The following is a 15,910-nucleotide window of genomic DNA, read 5'->3' on the forward strand; positions in this document are numbered from 1 at the left end:
CAATATCATGCACTACCAGATTAGTTTGGTTAGGCACATCTGGAAACAGTGGTTCATAAGAGCTAATCAGCTCTACAAGAACAGACCTTTCAACTTGAGGCAAATAAGATAGATAAGCCTCAAGATCAAACAGGATTTCAGAATTATTTAACCGAGGTGTAGGAACCATCACTTCACTGATTCCTTCTGAAACTACTGGAGTACAAGGTAACACCACCATCTTCTTGGTTAAATCAAAACTCCCTTCTCTAGTAAAATACTCTTTCAGCATATTAATATGACAGAGACGACTTTTCTTTCGTCTGCCTGGAGTAGAAATGACATAGTCAAGATCACCAACCTTGCGTTCAACTGTGTAAGGCCCTGAAAAACGGGCCTGCAACGCAGAACCATGGACAGGAAGCAAAGCCAAAACTCGATCCCCTACTGAAAAAGATCGCTTTTTAGCCCGCTTATCATACCAGGCCTTCATCTTTTTCTGCGAGCTAGCGAGATTAGAATTGGCAATTTCACAGGCTTTACTAAGCCGATATCGAAAATGGCTAACATAGTCCAGTAAGTTGGAAGAATCTGTTACCTCAGCCAGCCACTGTTCCTTCAACAATTTCAAAGGACCACGGACATTATGTCCGAAGACCAATTGAGCAGGACTAAACCCTCTCTTTGGCTCTGTCACTGCTGGGACACAATTTTTAAACTCCTCTAAGAGAATCAAGTCACTAAGCTGGTCTTTAGTTTCCACTTGCCTAGAAGCACACCACCTAACAAACATGTTCTCCTTTTCCCGCGCAAATTCCACAAACGTCTGCCTATCACTTTTGATGTAATTTCGAAAACGTTGCCGATATGCTTCAGGTACTAGCTCGTAAGCATGAAGAATAGAAGTTTTAACTGTATCATACACAGCACTCTGTTCTAAACTAAGTGATGAATAAACCTCTTGAGCCCTACCTGTAAGCACACATTGTAAAAGCAACGTCCAAACATCCTTTGGCCACTTCAATGAAGTAGCGACTCTCTCGAAGTGGGAGAAATACTTCTCTACCTCTTTTTCAGAGAATGGAGGAACCATTTTAATATGCTTACCAATATCAAAAGCTTGCCCTACACTTTGAGAAGACTCTGAAGGTACTACAAAAGGTGAAACAGGGGGCTGACCCTCAGGTGTCCTACCTGCCAACTCTAACTCCATTTTTTTAAGGACAAAGGCACGCTCACGCTCCCTTTCCTGGCCCTCCAATTTCCTCAACTCAAGTTCTCTGTGCAACTCCTTTTCTTTCAAAGCTATTCTATCATGTTCTAAGCGACACTTCACTGCCTCCAATTCTAACTCCTTTTCTCGTAACACAATCTCTTTTAGCTTTACTTCACTGTCAACGTTACTTGGAACATGTAACTTTGCAACTAGAACTCCTTCTTCCTCTAAAGTGCCCCTCAAGTTCTTTAAGATAGACTCCTTAAGTTTTTTATCACTTTTAGTGAGCTCTATATTATAATGAGCAGCAACCAACAAAAGCTGCTCTTTAGTGCACTTCTCAAGTGCTTCCTCTGAAGGTTCTTTTAGAAATTCTTCCACATTGGAAGCCATTGCTAAAAACCTCTAAGTTTTCAAACAAGTAGCCACTTTAGGAGTTCACACGAATCAGAACAATATCCTTTAACTATACTCCACCAAAAAAAAATTTACCCTATACACAACTCCATTTCCACAAAGTTACTTAATGGTAATTTAATCTACACCAACAAATCGGATTAACAAATCAGAATCAGTCCCCTTATCTTCTCTATGGAGAACAAATACAAAGGTTTAACAAAACCCTCTCCGCAAGTAGCATGCTAACAATATAATACTCTTACAAAAAGAGATTAATTCATAAGTCACGCAATCACTCCTGAACTGCTGACAATATTCAACGAGGTAGCTACCACGAAACTGCATGTTAATTAGTATATTGACTCCCTACGTTTGTTATTGGTGTAAAATTACTTACCAATTTGAAGAAAGTGGGGAGAAAAAAAAATGCTCTCTCAAAAGCAAACAAACAAAATAAATTTCACAAGTTCCCAACACTAGCCATTGATTCAAAGTACCACACCAATTGGCATGGATACTAGAGAACCACTCCGGTAAAACACTACACAAACAAAAAAACGAACCTCTCTAATCTTCAAAGGCTTACCAGGCTCGGGGCCACTTTAAACGCTGAACTTCATGTCACCTGGTAAAAACCAGGCCCTGAATAGCGCACCCCCAACAGAGATTAAATCTCCACCCGGGATACCTTCAAAAATAACAAACTAACAAAACAAACTAACAAAACAAACAGTGCTCCGTTGGAAGGATTGACTAGCAACCCAGCTGGACCACTCTACCTAACCGGAGTCCTCTATTAATCCAATAACTATGAACCTTTTCCATGCTCCACTCTCAAAAAACTTGAAAAACAAGTCACAAAACCCCAACTTCAAACAAGAATTTGATCCCGGACGAGGCTCCAATTTATGTTACGACCCGGCTCAAAGTCACAACATAAAGAGGGCACTTAGACAAAAATAGGTTTCAATACAGTTATAAATTTATTTCAAATTAATCAAATAATGTCTAGGGTCAAAGTATTAAAGAATAACCAATGAATCAAATCAAATAGCTGTTAGAAATTGGGTTTGTGGAGTTGTGGAAAACAAATGTGAACACAAAATATCAACCCACTCTTCAAACAAACAAACCAAAAATGAGAGAGAGTGATCACAGCTCCATGAGCCTCTTAAATAGGGTGCCACAGGTGCCAATAATTAACACTGGAATCCCGCCCATCCAGGAGGAACCTGCAACCTTAACCAAAATAAGAGAAAAATAGGCAGGGCTGTAACACATTTTTAATATTAAAAGGAATTTTATGCAGAGGAAAGTTATACAGTATTAGAATGACCTTACACTGTAAAAAGTTTAACTATTATTTACTCAATTTTTTTGGTGAAACATTTTTACACTCAAAAAAATTGAGTAAATTTTAAAGCTGTGAAATCAATGAAATATACTGTTTAAATTGAGTAATTGTCAGTAAAAAAATTAAGTAAATCTGAATAACTGAATAACCTTAAATGAGAAATAAAATTAATTAGATATAATCAAAATTATAAAACACCACTACTGTAATTCTATGTAAAATAAACAAAAAATATTGAGTAGATATAATTGAAATAATGGATGAAATTTAACCAAACAAATGTGCTATGTTTACTACATGTAAAAGTGAATTTAACTTACTATTGGACTATAAATTATCAAAATGTTGCAATCACTTTTTTTTTTTTTACACTATTTACCCTTTACAATTAATATAATGAAACCAAATAAAGAAAGAAACACATTTTTTATAAAACATTTATTTGTCAATTAAACATTAGACAGTCTAAAAATCAACCTTTGTAACATTTTATCAATTTTAATATTCCAGTAGATTGTAAAAATTAAAAACTGTAAAGTAGCCATAAGGGAAATGATTAAACCTTATGAAACATTTCATCCATCTTAGTGTTCAAGTAGATTACATGTAAAATACGATAGCTGTAAGAGAAATGACATCTTACTTTGTTCCTGGTGCATACCAGCCATTTGCAGTCACACTCATTACTACTCATTAAACCATGAAAAAAAAATTAAAGCAACACTTACATCAATATTAAAGGGATAGTTCACCCAAAAAGATGATGTTGTCATAATGTACTCGCCCTCAAGTTGTCCCAAACCTGTACAAGTTTCTTTCTTCTGTTGAACACAAAAGATATTTTAATGTTGCCATTGACTTCCATGATAGGAAAAAAAAAAAAAAAAAAGTATACCATGCAAAGTCAATGGCAACCTTTAACTGCGTTAACCAACACTCTTTATTAATACTTGGCTGAATGTCACGTCACTTCACTTAAAATATATTTTGTGTTCAACAGAAGAAAGAAACTCGTACAGGTTTGGGACAAATTGAGGGAGAGTAAATATGACAACATCATCTTTTTGGGTGAACTATCCCTTCAACAGAATTAATCCGATAACAGAAACACTTCCATCAGGAATACCAATTCTGTGGGATGACCATGAACCACTACTATGCAAGAAGATAATTTTTTAACCTCTGAACATTAACAGAGAGTTTTGGAGGATCCAGCTCAAGAAACAGTTTTTGGAACAACTCAAGTGAGTACAGGTCTTTCTTAAAAAATTTGCATATTGTGATAAAAGTTCATTATTTTCCATAATGTAATGATAAAAATTTAACTTTCATATATTTTTTATTCATTGCACACCAACTGAAATATTTCAGGTCTTTTATTGTTTTAATACTGATGATTCTGGCAAACAACTCATGAAAACCCAAAATTCCTATCTCAAAAAATTAGTATATCATGAAAAGGTTCTCTAAACGAGCTGTTAACCTAATCATCTGAATCAACTAATTAACTCCAAACACCTGCAAAAGATTCCTGAGGCTTCTAAAAACTCCCAGCCTGATTCATTACTCAAAACCGCAATCATGGGTAAGACTGCCGACCTGACTGCTGTCCAGAAGGTCATCATTGACACCCTCAAGCGAGAGGGTAAGACACAGAAAGAAATTTCTGAATGAATAGGCTGTTCCCAGAGTGCTGTATCAAGGCACCTCAGTGGGAAGTCTGTGGGAAGGAAAAAGTGTGGCAAAAAACGCTGCACAATGAGAAGAGGTGACCGGACCCTGAGGAAGATTGTGGAGAAGGACAGATTCCAGACCTTGGGGGACCTGTGGAAGCAGTGGACTGAGTAGAAACATCCAGAGCCACCGTGCACAGGCGTGTGCAGGAAATGGGCTACAGAGAAGCAGCACTGGACTGTTGCTCAGTGGTCCAAAGTACTTTTTTCGGATGAAAGCAAATTTTGCATGTCATTCGGAAATCAAGGTGCCAGAGTCTGGAGGAAAACTGGGGAGAAGAAAATGCCAAAATGCCTAAAGTCCAGTGTCAAGTACCCACAGTCAGTGATGGTCTGGGGTGCCATGTCAGCTGCTGGTGTTGGTCCACTGTGTTTTATCAAGGGCAGCGTCAGTGCAGCTAGTTATCAGGAGATTTTGGAACACGTCATGCTTCCATCTGCTGAAAAGCTTTATTAAGATGAAGATTTTGTTTTTCAGCATGACCTGGCATCTGCTCACAGAGCCAAAACCACTGGTAAACGGTTTACTGACCATGGTATTACTGTGCTCAATTGGCCTGCCAACTCTCCTGACCTGAACCCCATAGAGAATCTGTGGGATATTGTGAAGAGAAAGTTGAGAGACGCAAGACCCAACACTCTGGATGAGCTTAAGGCCGCTATCGAAGCATCGTGGGCCTCCATAACACCTCAGCAGTGCCACAGGCTGATTGCCTCCATGCCACGCCGCATTGAAGCAGTCATTTCTGAAAAAGGATTCCCGAACCCAGTATTGAGTGCACAACTGAACATAATTATTTGAAGGTTGACTTTTTTTTTTTTGTATTAAAAACACTTTTCTTTTATTGGTCGGATGAAATAAGCTAATTTTTTTTAGATAGGAATTTTGGGTTTTCATGAGCTGTATGCCAAAATCATCAGTTTTAAAACAATAAAAGACCTGAAATATTTCAGTTGGTGTGCAATGAATCTAAAATATATGAAAGTTACATTTTTATCATTACATTATGGAAAATAATGAACTTTATCACAATATGCTAATTTTTTGAGAAGGACCTGTATTTGTGGGTCTTGGGATATCTCAAATACAATGCATACGTGACTCCCAAAAGATAGCAGCAGGCTCTGCTGAGATTCCCAAGATTGCGGAGGACAGTGATGCCCTCAATCACAACTCCTACATTGCTGACTGCCCCATCATTGTCCCGAAGGATGTAGATTTTTGACATCCTCTGCCAACTCTGCTTGTACGAAGACGGGTAGATCAGATGAACCCTACAGGCAAATTTTAAAGATAACTGGTTAGAGCTAACATTCAAACCTGAATGTTACAAGAAAGCGACAAATACACAAAACAAATAGCACCTGAAGAAGCAAACATTCTGTTGGACCATATGATAGGTAAAATCTCAAACAAAGTTTACTAGGGGGAGGAGTTGCAAAAATTAACAGCATTCTTCTTAACAAGAGAACAGGTTAATTTTCTACATAGGGACATTTATTTTTAACAATAAACCTAAAAGAAAAATGAAAAGAGACCAACTGCGAGCTTCTATGCTGTAAATCAATGGTATATGCTTTTATTGAGGTCCGCATTATTTCAACCAATTTCTTTATAAACATGTTTAATATTTAAGTAAAATGACTAATGGTTTTGAAACAAAAAAGCTTGTTTAATTGCACTACTTGAAAAAAATATGCATTGCATTAACCCTCACACTCAACCCTTAACCCTCTAAATAATTCTGTGGCTTAGTAAATATTACAGTAATATTTAACTTTATTAACTTAATAAAATCTCTGAATATCGTTTATTTGATTATACAAAAGATTGTGAATGTGTACCTTGAAATGCAATGTAAGTTGCTTTGGATAAAAACCCACTCCAAAAAAAAAAAAAAAAAAAAAAAAAAACTAACTAACATACATATCGCTGCCCCACTAACTAACTTAGAAAACTACACTGTTATGTACACGTACACACGGTCAATGTTTAGTCAACTTTTGAATAAAGTATTGCAAATATACATCGTTATAAAATGACTACTTACAGGAAATTCGAGTAATGCTGTTCACGTCGTTGCTGAGAAAAGCAGTCCTTCAGTGACAGGTGCCTCTTGCTTGAGCCGCGAAACTTGTTAAACTTCTTAAGATGACGCAAAATACAAACACAATTGTTAGGAAATCCTTAATAATTAACTTCTGAATTAAACATCACAAACATAATTAGTATTAGCTGGCTAAATTACATAACGTACCACAATATGAGAGGAGTGCGGGCCTTGCCGTTGCTGAGGAAAGCCGTCCTTCAGGTGACTTCGATTAAGCTACGAAACTTGTTAAAGATGACGTAAAACACAAAGACAACTGTTAGGAAATGCTTAATAATTATTAACTTTATAATAAAGTGTTACAAACGTAAGTAGGATTAGCTGACTAACGTTACTTACCAGGAGTTGTGAGGAGTATGGCTAGTCGACGTCGCTGCTGAGGAAAGCAGATTTTTTTTTTCCTGCGGAGCTGCACATGTGATCACTTTAGCCGCGAAATTTACTCAATTTATTTAAACTGTCATTTATTAAGCTGGAACTTTATTTAGGAAAATTGGTAGGAAATACTTAATAATTTTAGTTTCTAAAACAGATCAGTACAAGTAAATAATTATCAAATATTTCTATTAGAATTCACCAGAAATATTGAGTATATATTAAAAATATAATTAGTTAGTTAAATACTTATTTATTTTCACTACATAAACTTAAATAATATATGTAAATTTTAGAGAAATTATTTGTTGGATTTTTAATTATTATTTTTAACGTGACCCACTCAAAATATCACTTAAATGATTTCAAAAGATTTTATTAAGTTAATATAGCTCTTTATTTTTGTGAAATTTACTAAGCCTCTGAATTATTTTTTACAGTGTAGGGTCAGAAAGTTTTTAGATAAAATATATTAAGCATGAACAAAATAGTATGCATGCATGGGGCATATGACTCATGTACTGTACTGTATTACAAGTCTTCTGAAACCACATGATCGCTTTATGAAGGGAGCATTTTTCTCTCAACTGCATTTCACAAATCAGCCCGCAGTCTAGGCAGCAGGTTTTCCATTAATTACAAATCCCACTGGTTTATGTGTCACAGCTAAGCGTATGGTTCCAGTTTGAAGGAAAATAGCATTCGAAAACACCAAGAGAGGGAATTTCTTTTCATGTTAATGACGACACAATTCTGATCCATCACACAAAGCTATTAAATGACTTCACTTATAGTTTATGGTGTATTTTTGTAAATTAAAGTAGTATTTAAGAGAATGGTCTTAAAAAGATTTTCTTATTTTTATTTTTATTTATTTTTTGACTAAATTATGAACCAATAAATAACAAATTTTCGTTTTCCTTACTTCTCAAGTCTGTGTTCAGACTTGTCCTTGGCATAAGGGAACAGGAGGTTTTTGTGTTGATGGCTTTCCTTGCTTCCCCTCACTCAGTGGCTCATTTGACATGACTGCTTAATGCTTTCCACAGTGCTGATCTTGGATCAGAGCTGACGTTTGCTCAATATTCGGAAGCTGCACTGCCCAGCTAAATCAACACTGTGACGTCCTGAATTAAGCAGAGTGACAGTTCAGCACTGCTGCTTCTGCAAATGTCCCAAAGGCCTCTGAACAGTTGGGGTTAGAGGTTACTCTCCTTGTGGGGGAAATAAACTCTTGTTAATGCGATTTATTCAGATATATAGAGAACAAGAAGACATTATATCATTATCACATAATTGGGTGCATTTTTACTATATATATATATATATATATATATATATATATATATATATATATATATATATATATATATATATATATATATATATATATATATATAAATATTGGCGGGCACTCTGGAGGTTGGTGCAGGACAGGAACAGGGAGGAGTCAAGGAGGACCTCCAGGGGGCGAATGAAGCTTTGGTGCTGCCCTGGCGGATCTGGAGACTCAGGAGGCCATGGCGGAGCTGCCTCCGAGGCCGCGGCCCTGGCCCACACTTCAACCTCTATGGATGGATCTCTACTTTATTATATTAATCCTTGATTATTTAAGTGCAAGTGCTTTAAAAAGTCTCATTTTAAATGAGTTGCTAGAAAGAAGAAAGCACTGAGGCTTCAAGGCATGAAAGTCCTCTTTATTTAAAAGGAAACAAAATGCCAAAAGCCGGGATCAATAGCTGTTCATTGGAGCAGTCCTCTCCAGCTTTATGAGAATGGATTGTGTGCTCTTGACAACACATCTGTCCATGCTGTGACCTTGTCACTAAGGGCTCTTTTCTGTGTCTTATCTCATCAGACCTTTGCCTGCTGTGGAGAAGATCTGTGATGTTAGAAAGACATTTTTGAACTCCTTTCTTGCCATTTCATTCCCTAAAACTTGACTATTCTACTATTCTAATTATAAACTAATTTTATACTACATTTCCACTAAATGTTGTAGTAAATGTGACAATAATAAATAGTATTTGTACCCAAGCTAGCTGAAAGTAACTGGGAAGAGTGGAGAAGTGAGCCATAATTATCTAATTGTTTTTTTGTTTTGTTTTTTCACATTACTCTATCATTTAGAATCAGTGCAACTCGTGGTCTGTGTTATCTGGGTCAACTGGAGAGATTGAAGGATGTGCCAAGGCTTGCACTATCTGTCACGTCCTTCCCAGCTGGATCTCCCAGGAACTAGAAGTGGAAATGAGTAAAAGGTTATGTCAACTTTTAACGACTCTGACAGATGGCATTTCTCATGAGGCTCAGGAGAAGCTTGTATGAGGCAAAGTTTGTCTTGTAGGTGTGAAGCACATTTACAAGTGTACTTATGAGTTACTTGTCCATATATACATGGCATTTCACAGGTGTTAGCGGCCCCTGGATTGGTATATGCTTCGGTTTTTTTAACCTTTTAACTGTCACCCCCATTTTTGAACATACACGTGAAAGTACACTATTCACACTTAAATTGTTATAATTCATAAACGCTTTTGAATACAGACCCAAGGTTGGCAGAAGTGAAATCATTTAAAAAAATAAGAGCATAAAAAAGTTATAGAAGTTTAAATTTACTGTAAATACATTTATTATTTTATTTTTATTATATTTTATATAAAATAAATATTTTATAAAATATGTTTTAATCCAAAATTGCTATAAAATTAAAGCCATATGTCTAAATAAGTTGTGTTCCAAATTTGAAGTTGATATAAAAAAAAAAATGTAGGTTCATATGCAATTTTGTTTAGGCGTTATACCACAAAAAGCCACCAGGGGCCATTGAAACTCCATTTAATTTTTTGGATGCATTTGTTTGTCACAAATGTATCAATTTCTCTCTCAATATTATGTCTATGCCACCAAATATGGAATCTTGAGACTCAGACCTTTCCAACGATATGTATTTTGTCAAGATTATGAAAAGTTTTGATTCTAAAAGACCGTAATATATTTGGAATATGACCCCTCCCACTAAGGGGGAGGACCACGCTAAAAGATTTTAAAGTAAGATTTCCATGGTAACGCAGTGTCCGATTTCAAAATGGTTTTCATAAGATGAATTTGGAGTATATAAGCTTTCAAATGATATATAATTTATGATGATTACTAAAACATGTGATAGGGAAAAAGGAAGCGGAGTAGATTTTTTGTGACAAAGGTCAGAACTCCTGTTATGATGTATATGTTTTGAGGTGCACTCTTCTTATAAATTAATCTTTTACTGTTCCTTCATAATTTTTAACAACAAAACGTGGCCAAATATCTATTTAGGAGTCTTAGACCTTTCCAACGATATATAGTTTGTCATGATTAGATTAGGATATAATTGTAATATATTGAAGTATATTTAGGCATCCCGTATACGGGACGGTGACATTTAACAGGTTAAATCATTAAAACATTTTATAGGTAAAAATATTGCATTTGTTTTATCACAAAAGTAGTGCCTGACCGATATACTGTTTTGACGATTTTATCAGGCAATAAGAGCCTGTCGCAGATATATCGGTATCAGCTATGACGCTGATATGGAAATGTTTTAACGAAAAGCATTAAATGCAAAGGCCTCCTATAGTGAATCAATGTATTTTTGCAAAAAAAAAAAAAAAAACATTACAAGCGTAATAATCAATTTAATCTAACTTGCACTCACTGTTGTAAACGGAAGCTCTTCCAGGTGGATGATGTATGAGGTGGAACGTTGACCATCAGACAATTTTTTATATAACTCCAACTGGATTCATATGAAAGATAAAGTAATATGTACCAAGAATGACTTGAGGGTGAGTAATTTATGGACTAATTTTCATTTTTGGGTGAACTAACCATTTAGGTGTATGGAATACTATTTTAATGTTGCTAACTAATTTGGGGTGGTGGCTTAAAGTCTGTTGAATGGTAATTTAGCGCTACGTTGTCACATAGTTGGTGTGACCCAATGCTATTAATAAGCTGTTCTTAATCCTGTTCCTCGCTTTTAGTTATGAAATTTGGCACACAGATAGAGGACACTCTCAACATTAACCAAAACCAAAAAGTTTGGAGACTCTAACTCAAACTATCTAGCCCCATCATTTGTCCAAATTTTCACTCACGTTTATGCGTATAACTTTTGAACCACAAGATATAGAAGGAAAATTCTGATATTTCACTAATTCACTTTTTTTTTTATATTTCAAAACCCTCCTTTGTTTAACTCGATGGGTTGTCTGATTTTCACTAATATTATCTCAGATCATCTGTAGATCATGCTGGTAAATTCAAGTTGATTAGTCAAAACATTCTTGAATATCGTGTGAACGAATTTGATGAAGAGGACGCAAAAATGGATGTGACACTATATCTCCGCAGTGGTTTGGCATATTGAGAGCAAACTTGGTGTGTGTTATAACAACTGTGACCTGAGACTACTGCACAGCGCCCACCTACTGGTTTAGGAGAATTTTTTTTTTATTTTTGCTTATAACTTTTGAATGCTTTGCCCAAAAATCAGTGGTTTCTTAAGATTCTGTGCAGCATACCGAGTCGAACCATACCCAGTTTGCCCATGTCAACCATTTTGGGCATTGGCCATTTTGAATTTTGACATAAAATGCAATATTTTACGAATACATTGCTGTATCAATATGAATCTTGGTATGTGTCTTCGGCCCATGTCCTGACAGGACTCAAAAAAATCGGGGGCAGTACCATCTTGTGGCCAAAAGTTCAAAAATGCTAAAGATTCAATTTGTCTATGTATTGTAACTAAAATATATTATTATTATATTATTATACTATAATCAGTCAAACTTTTTTGTGCGTCATTTTAATTTATTTTGAAAACCTACTTTTTCAAACTCTTCCTAGACCGTTTGACTTTAATTTGACTTTAAAATGTGTTTTCCTTTAACACATTTAATAATGATGTTCATAATAATAATAATAATGATAATAATGAATAATGCCAAACTGCGTCTGAGGCTATATCTCTGCAAAGCTTTGACATTGACATTGCCATTGTCACCTACACCTGACCACGCCACATCAATTTGGTAACAGCGCCACCTATTCGTCAAAAGTCATATGCCATTAAATCATATTATTAGTAACTATTTTTATGATTTTTTAGCCATTATTCACATGGCTTCAATTAGTCTTTGCCGTAGTTGGTCAGTTGTGTGATTGCTGCTTGCAGCTATATTTCAAAAAGTAATTTATTCCTATGATTTCAAAGCTGAATTTTCAGCAGCAGTTTTCAGTGTAACATTTGTACTGCATAATATAGTATTATATTGGAAACCATGATCATTTATTAGGATTCTTTGATGGATAGACAGCTAGCGCTAGCGTATGAGATTGCTTACTCATTTCTCTGATAATTTTAGTCTCAAAATTTGTCCCCTCACATCATTGCAGAAAGTGGCAACCCAGCAAGTCATATTATAACAGAAGCATATACTTAGAAGGCCAAATTATCACAATAAAAATTTACTGATGTTTTGACCAAGACATCCTGACAGTTTCTCCTGCTGCATTTAAATCCTGCCTGTGTTTTGCTCCATAACATTAGCATTACATATGCAGGACTGCATTATCTACTAAACTTGATTTTGCACTCAACTATGTCTTATATTCTTCCTGCAAGTATATGTAATCCATTTATACGAAGCAATAACACTTAGTAACAGCTTACAGAGTATTTGTATTGGGGTACAAAGTCTGAAAATGTAACTTAATAGAACGTTTTTAAGTAAAAAGTGTATTATCTACATTATGAATCAAGTTGAATTGAAAGAAAATAATCAGGATGTGTTAGTATTCGGTTTGTCTTCATTTTAGTGTAATTACAGCAGCACTCAAACTACATGAATTTCACAAGTTTGTGTTAATCCTGATGATCGTGTTCATCTTGATTTAAGATGATCCAAAGAGTGTCTTGAGCTTTAATGGAAGCGAGAACATCTGACCGTCTGTACAAAAGAGTTCACATGCTCACTGTCAGCAGATACAGTGTGTAGAATCCCTTATTCATTGTACGTACATTATAACTTTCTTTTTTTCATAAACCTAAACATTGGTTAAATGGATAAACCTAGATCAGACTTTTGAACCCCACTGTATGTACTGTATATTTTCTTGTATTTTGCTGTGGTTGTGAGAATCATCAGAGAATCATTAGAAAGTCAAATTTAGATTCATCACACTTGATTCATAGAACCATTTGTGCTCTTCTTGGAAGTCATGAAATATTCAGTAAAACAAATCAGCGCTTGTGATTATTAGAATCAGCTCCCTAGAAGCGCTTCTCTGTGTATTTGTGTGTGTGTGTGTGTGTGTGTGTGTTGCGTGCTGCTGGATGTGTGGGTAGGAATGACCTTCTCTTCACACACTTTTCATCCTTGTTGCTGAGAGATCTAAATGAAGTGCTTGTGTTTCTGTAAACGCTGCTGCAAGTGCTGTTTATTTATGTGTACAGTAATCACACTGAGAAGAAGTCGAGAAATTCTTAAACTAATATTAATTCAGCAAGAGCAAGGTTTTGATACAATAATCAGACAGAACTTATTTCCGATCTCAAATACATGTTTAACTGTGTATACCTATTTCTTTCTTGATTCCTAGCAACCTCATTTTACCCTAACATGATGCTGTCTGCAGTGCTGTCTTTTATGTGATGCCCAAAGCAGGGTTTGTTTTCTAATGCAAGTCATTTGGTCTGGTTTAAAAGATGGAAAACAAACATTTTCCCATACTGAGTCTCGGTTTCTACAGCTCTGGATAAAATTAAGAGACCACTGCAAAATTATCACTTTCTCTTGTTTTACTTTTTATAGATACTGTATGTGTCTGTATTGCTTTTAATATTTGTATTGTGCGGTAACCAAGTACTCAAGGCTTGCTGTGTTGTGAATACAGTTTTGACCTGTATAAAAAGCTTTTTTATATAAACATTTTCCACCCGCTCTTTGACCCTTTAACATTTTTCACACCCCACTGAAAAGCTGCACATACAGTAAGCAGTGTGTATTTATTTCTGTGTCCATATGAACAGGTTATTCACACTGCCCACATGAGCAAAGTGGTGCTGAGAAGCAGGAGAGCAGGTCCAAGTACAGTTTCAGCACTGAGCGTATTGTTGTAACTGCTAGAAGAGCCTTTTGTATTTTGCAATGAAGACTCCCATATAATGCTGGATTATTTGAGCAGTTTATACTAGTCTGGGGTTTCCGTTTTTATTCATGTAGGCTTAGATTAATACACAGAAGCTTTACCATCAGGATGCAAATATGTGTTTCTGATATCAGAATAAAATAATTTCATAACAATGTGTTAATAATATCCATGCTAATAAGCAACCAGTAAATAGTGAGAATGGATCCTTATACTAAAGTGTTGCTGAATGTACGTTAAACGTCATTGTGTATTTTGTTCCATTGGCATTTTTTCACTTTGTCTATCTATAAAGTAAAAACATGCAAAAAAAAAACAAACAAGCAGTGCAGTTTAAGAGTAGTATTTTGTCAGTGTAAAACTGAAAATGGGAGTGAAAAGTGTCTAAAGTTGAACACAAAATGTGGGCTTATAGTAATCTGTGGCACAGAATTGGATTGTTCCCAGTGGGAAGCATGACAAGAGAAAGGAGAGAAGAGTAATGGTGAATGTATGAATGTTGGGCATAAAAAGCATAAGTTGTTATGATTATGCAATAGAGTTGTATGTTGGTCTGCTGCGACCTTCAGCATAAAGCCATGTGTATTTTTATTTTTTGTGTGTGTATTTTTTTCTTAGACAGGACAAGGATGCAAGGGCTAGAGGGAAGAAGAGTAGAAGGACATGACAACTTACATAAGCAACACACTTATGCTGAATTCAGTCTAACTGGAGTGAACTGATCTCCCAAATGCAATCTCAGTTGCATTCAGCTCATAATGTCACACATTTCGAGGGAGAGGGCATAGCGGACATGTTAGCATACTCCATCTGGATGCCTGGAGGTTACCATGCTGCTGTATTCCTTGAGATGCGGTTTTTAGAGACCTCACTGCCAATCCCAGCACTGAATGCTAATACAGTAATGCTAATAAATCAGATCTAAATGCATAGATGAATGAATGAGTTGAATGCAAATTCTAAACATGGGGGGGGGGTGTTGGGCTTGTTCTTAAAAAAATTTTTCGCACACAAAATTAATTATATATTCACTTCTACAAACATACTTTTAGATTAGGTTTTATTCTGTAATGAATACACATTACCCTTTAAAAGTTGGATGGGTTAATAAAATTTATTAAAGGGGGTCATATGTTGCGATTTCAAATTTTCCTTTCTCTTTGGAGTGTTACAAGCTCTTGGTGCATAAAAAAAATGATCTGTAAAATTTGAAAAGACTAAAGTCTCAAATCCAAAGAGATATTCTTTATAGACGCCCTTCTAAAACACCTTATTTTAACACGCCCCACTTGTTTACATCACTATGTGGGAAGATTTGCATAACACCGCTCAAATGTTCACGCAAAGAAAGAAGGCATAACTTTTATTCTCACTGTTGCCGGCATCTAATTGTTGTGGAGACGCTGTGTTTCATTGTGAAAGCAAAACTACTTTGTTTGGCTTTCCAAAAGTGGACACAACTAGAAATCAGTGGTTAAGTTGTATTTACAACACTGTTGTATTTAACCCAAATATTCAGATGTATGCAGCGCATTTTACGGAG

At 35.6% G+C, this 15,910-nt stretch overlaps 1 protein-coding gene and 1 long non-coding RNA gene across 2 annotated transcripts in view; one reads left to right on the plus strand and one right to left on the minus strand.

Moving 5' to 3' along the window:
• Positions 1–15,910, plus strand: part of LOC127961692 (protein BEAN1-like) — a 79,057-nt gene that overhangs the window by 24,881 nt on the left and 38,266 nt on the right. The gene's annotated exons all lie outside the window — the stretch shown is intronic.
• Positions 5,685–7,070, minus strand: LOC127961709 (uncharacterized). The gene is made up of 3 exons (XR_008154495.1): positions 6,940–7,070; positions 6,733–6,827; positions 5,685–5,956 (listed from the first exon to the last, which is right to left on the minus strand). It is a non-coding gene; the product is annotated as an uncharacterized LOC127961709 (long non-coding RNA).

The sequence above is a fragment of the Carassius gibelio genome, chromosome B7 (genome assembly GCF_023724105.1).
Source record: "Carassius gibelio isolate Cgi1373 ecotype wild population from Czech Republic chromosome B7, carGib1.2-hapl.c, whole genome shotgun sequence".
NCBI lineage: Eukaryota > Metazoa > Chordata > Actinopteri > Cypriniformes > Cyprinidae > Carassius > Carassius gibelio.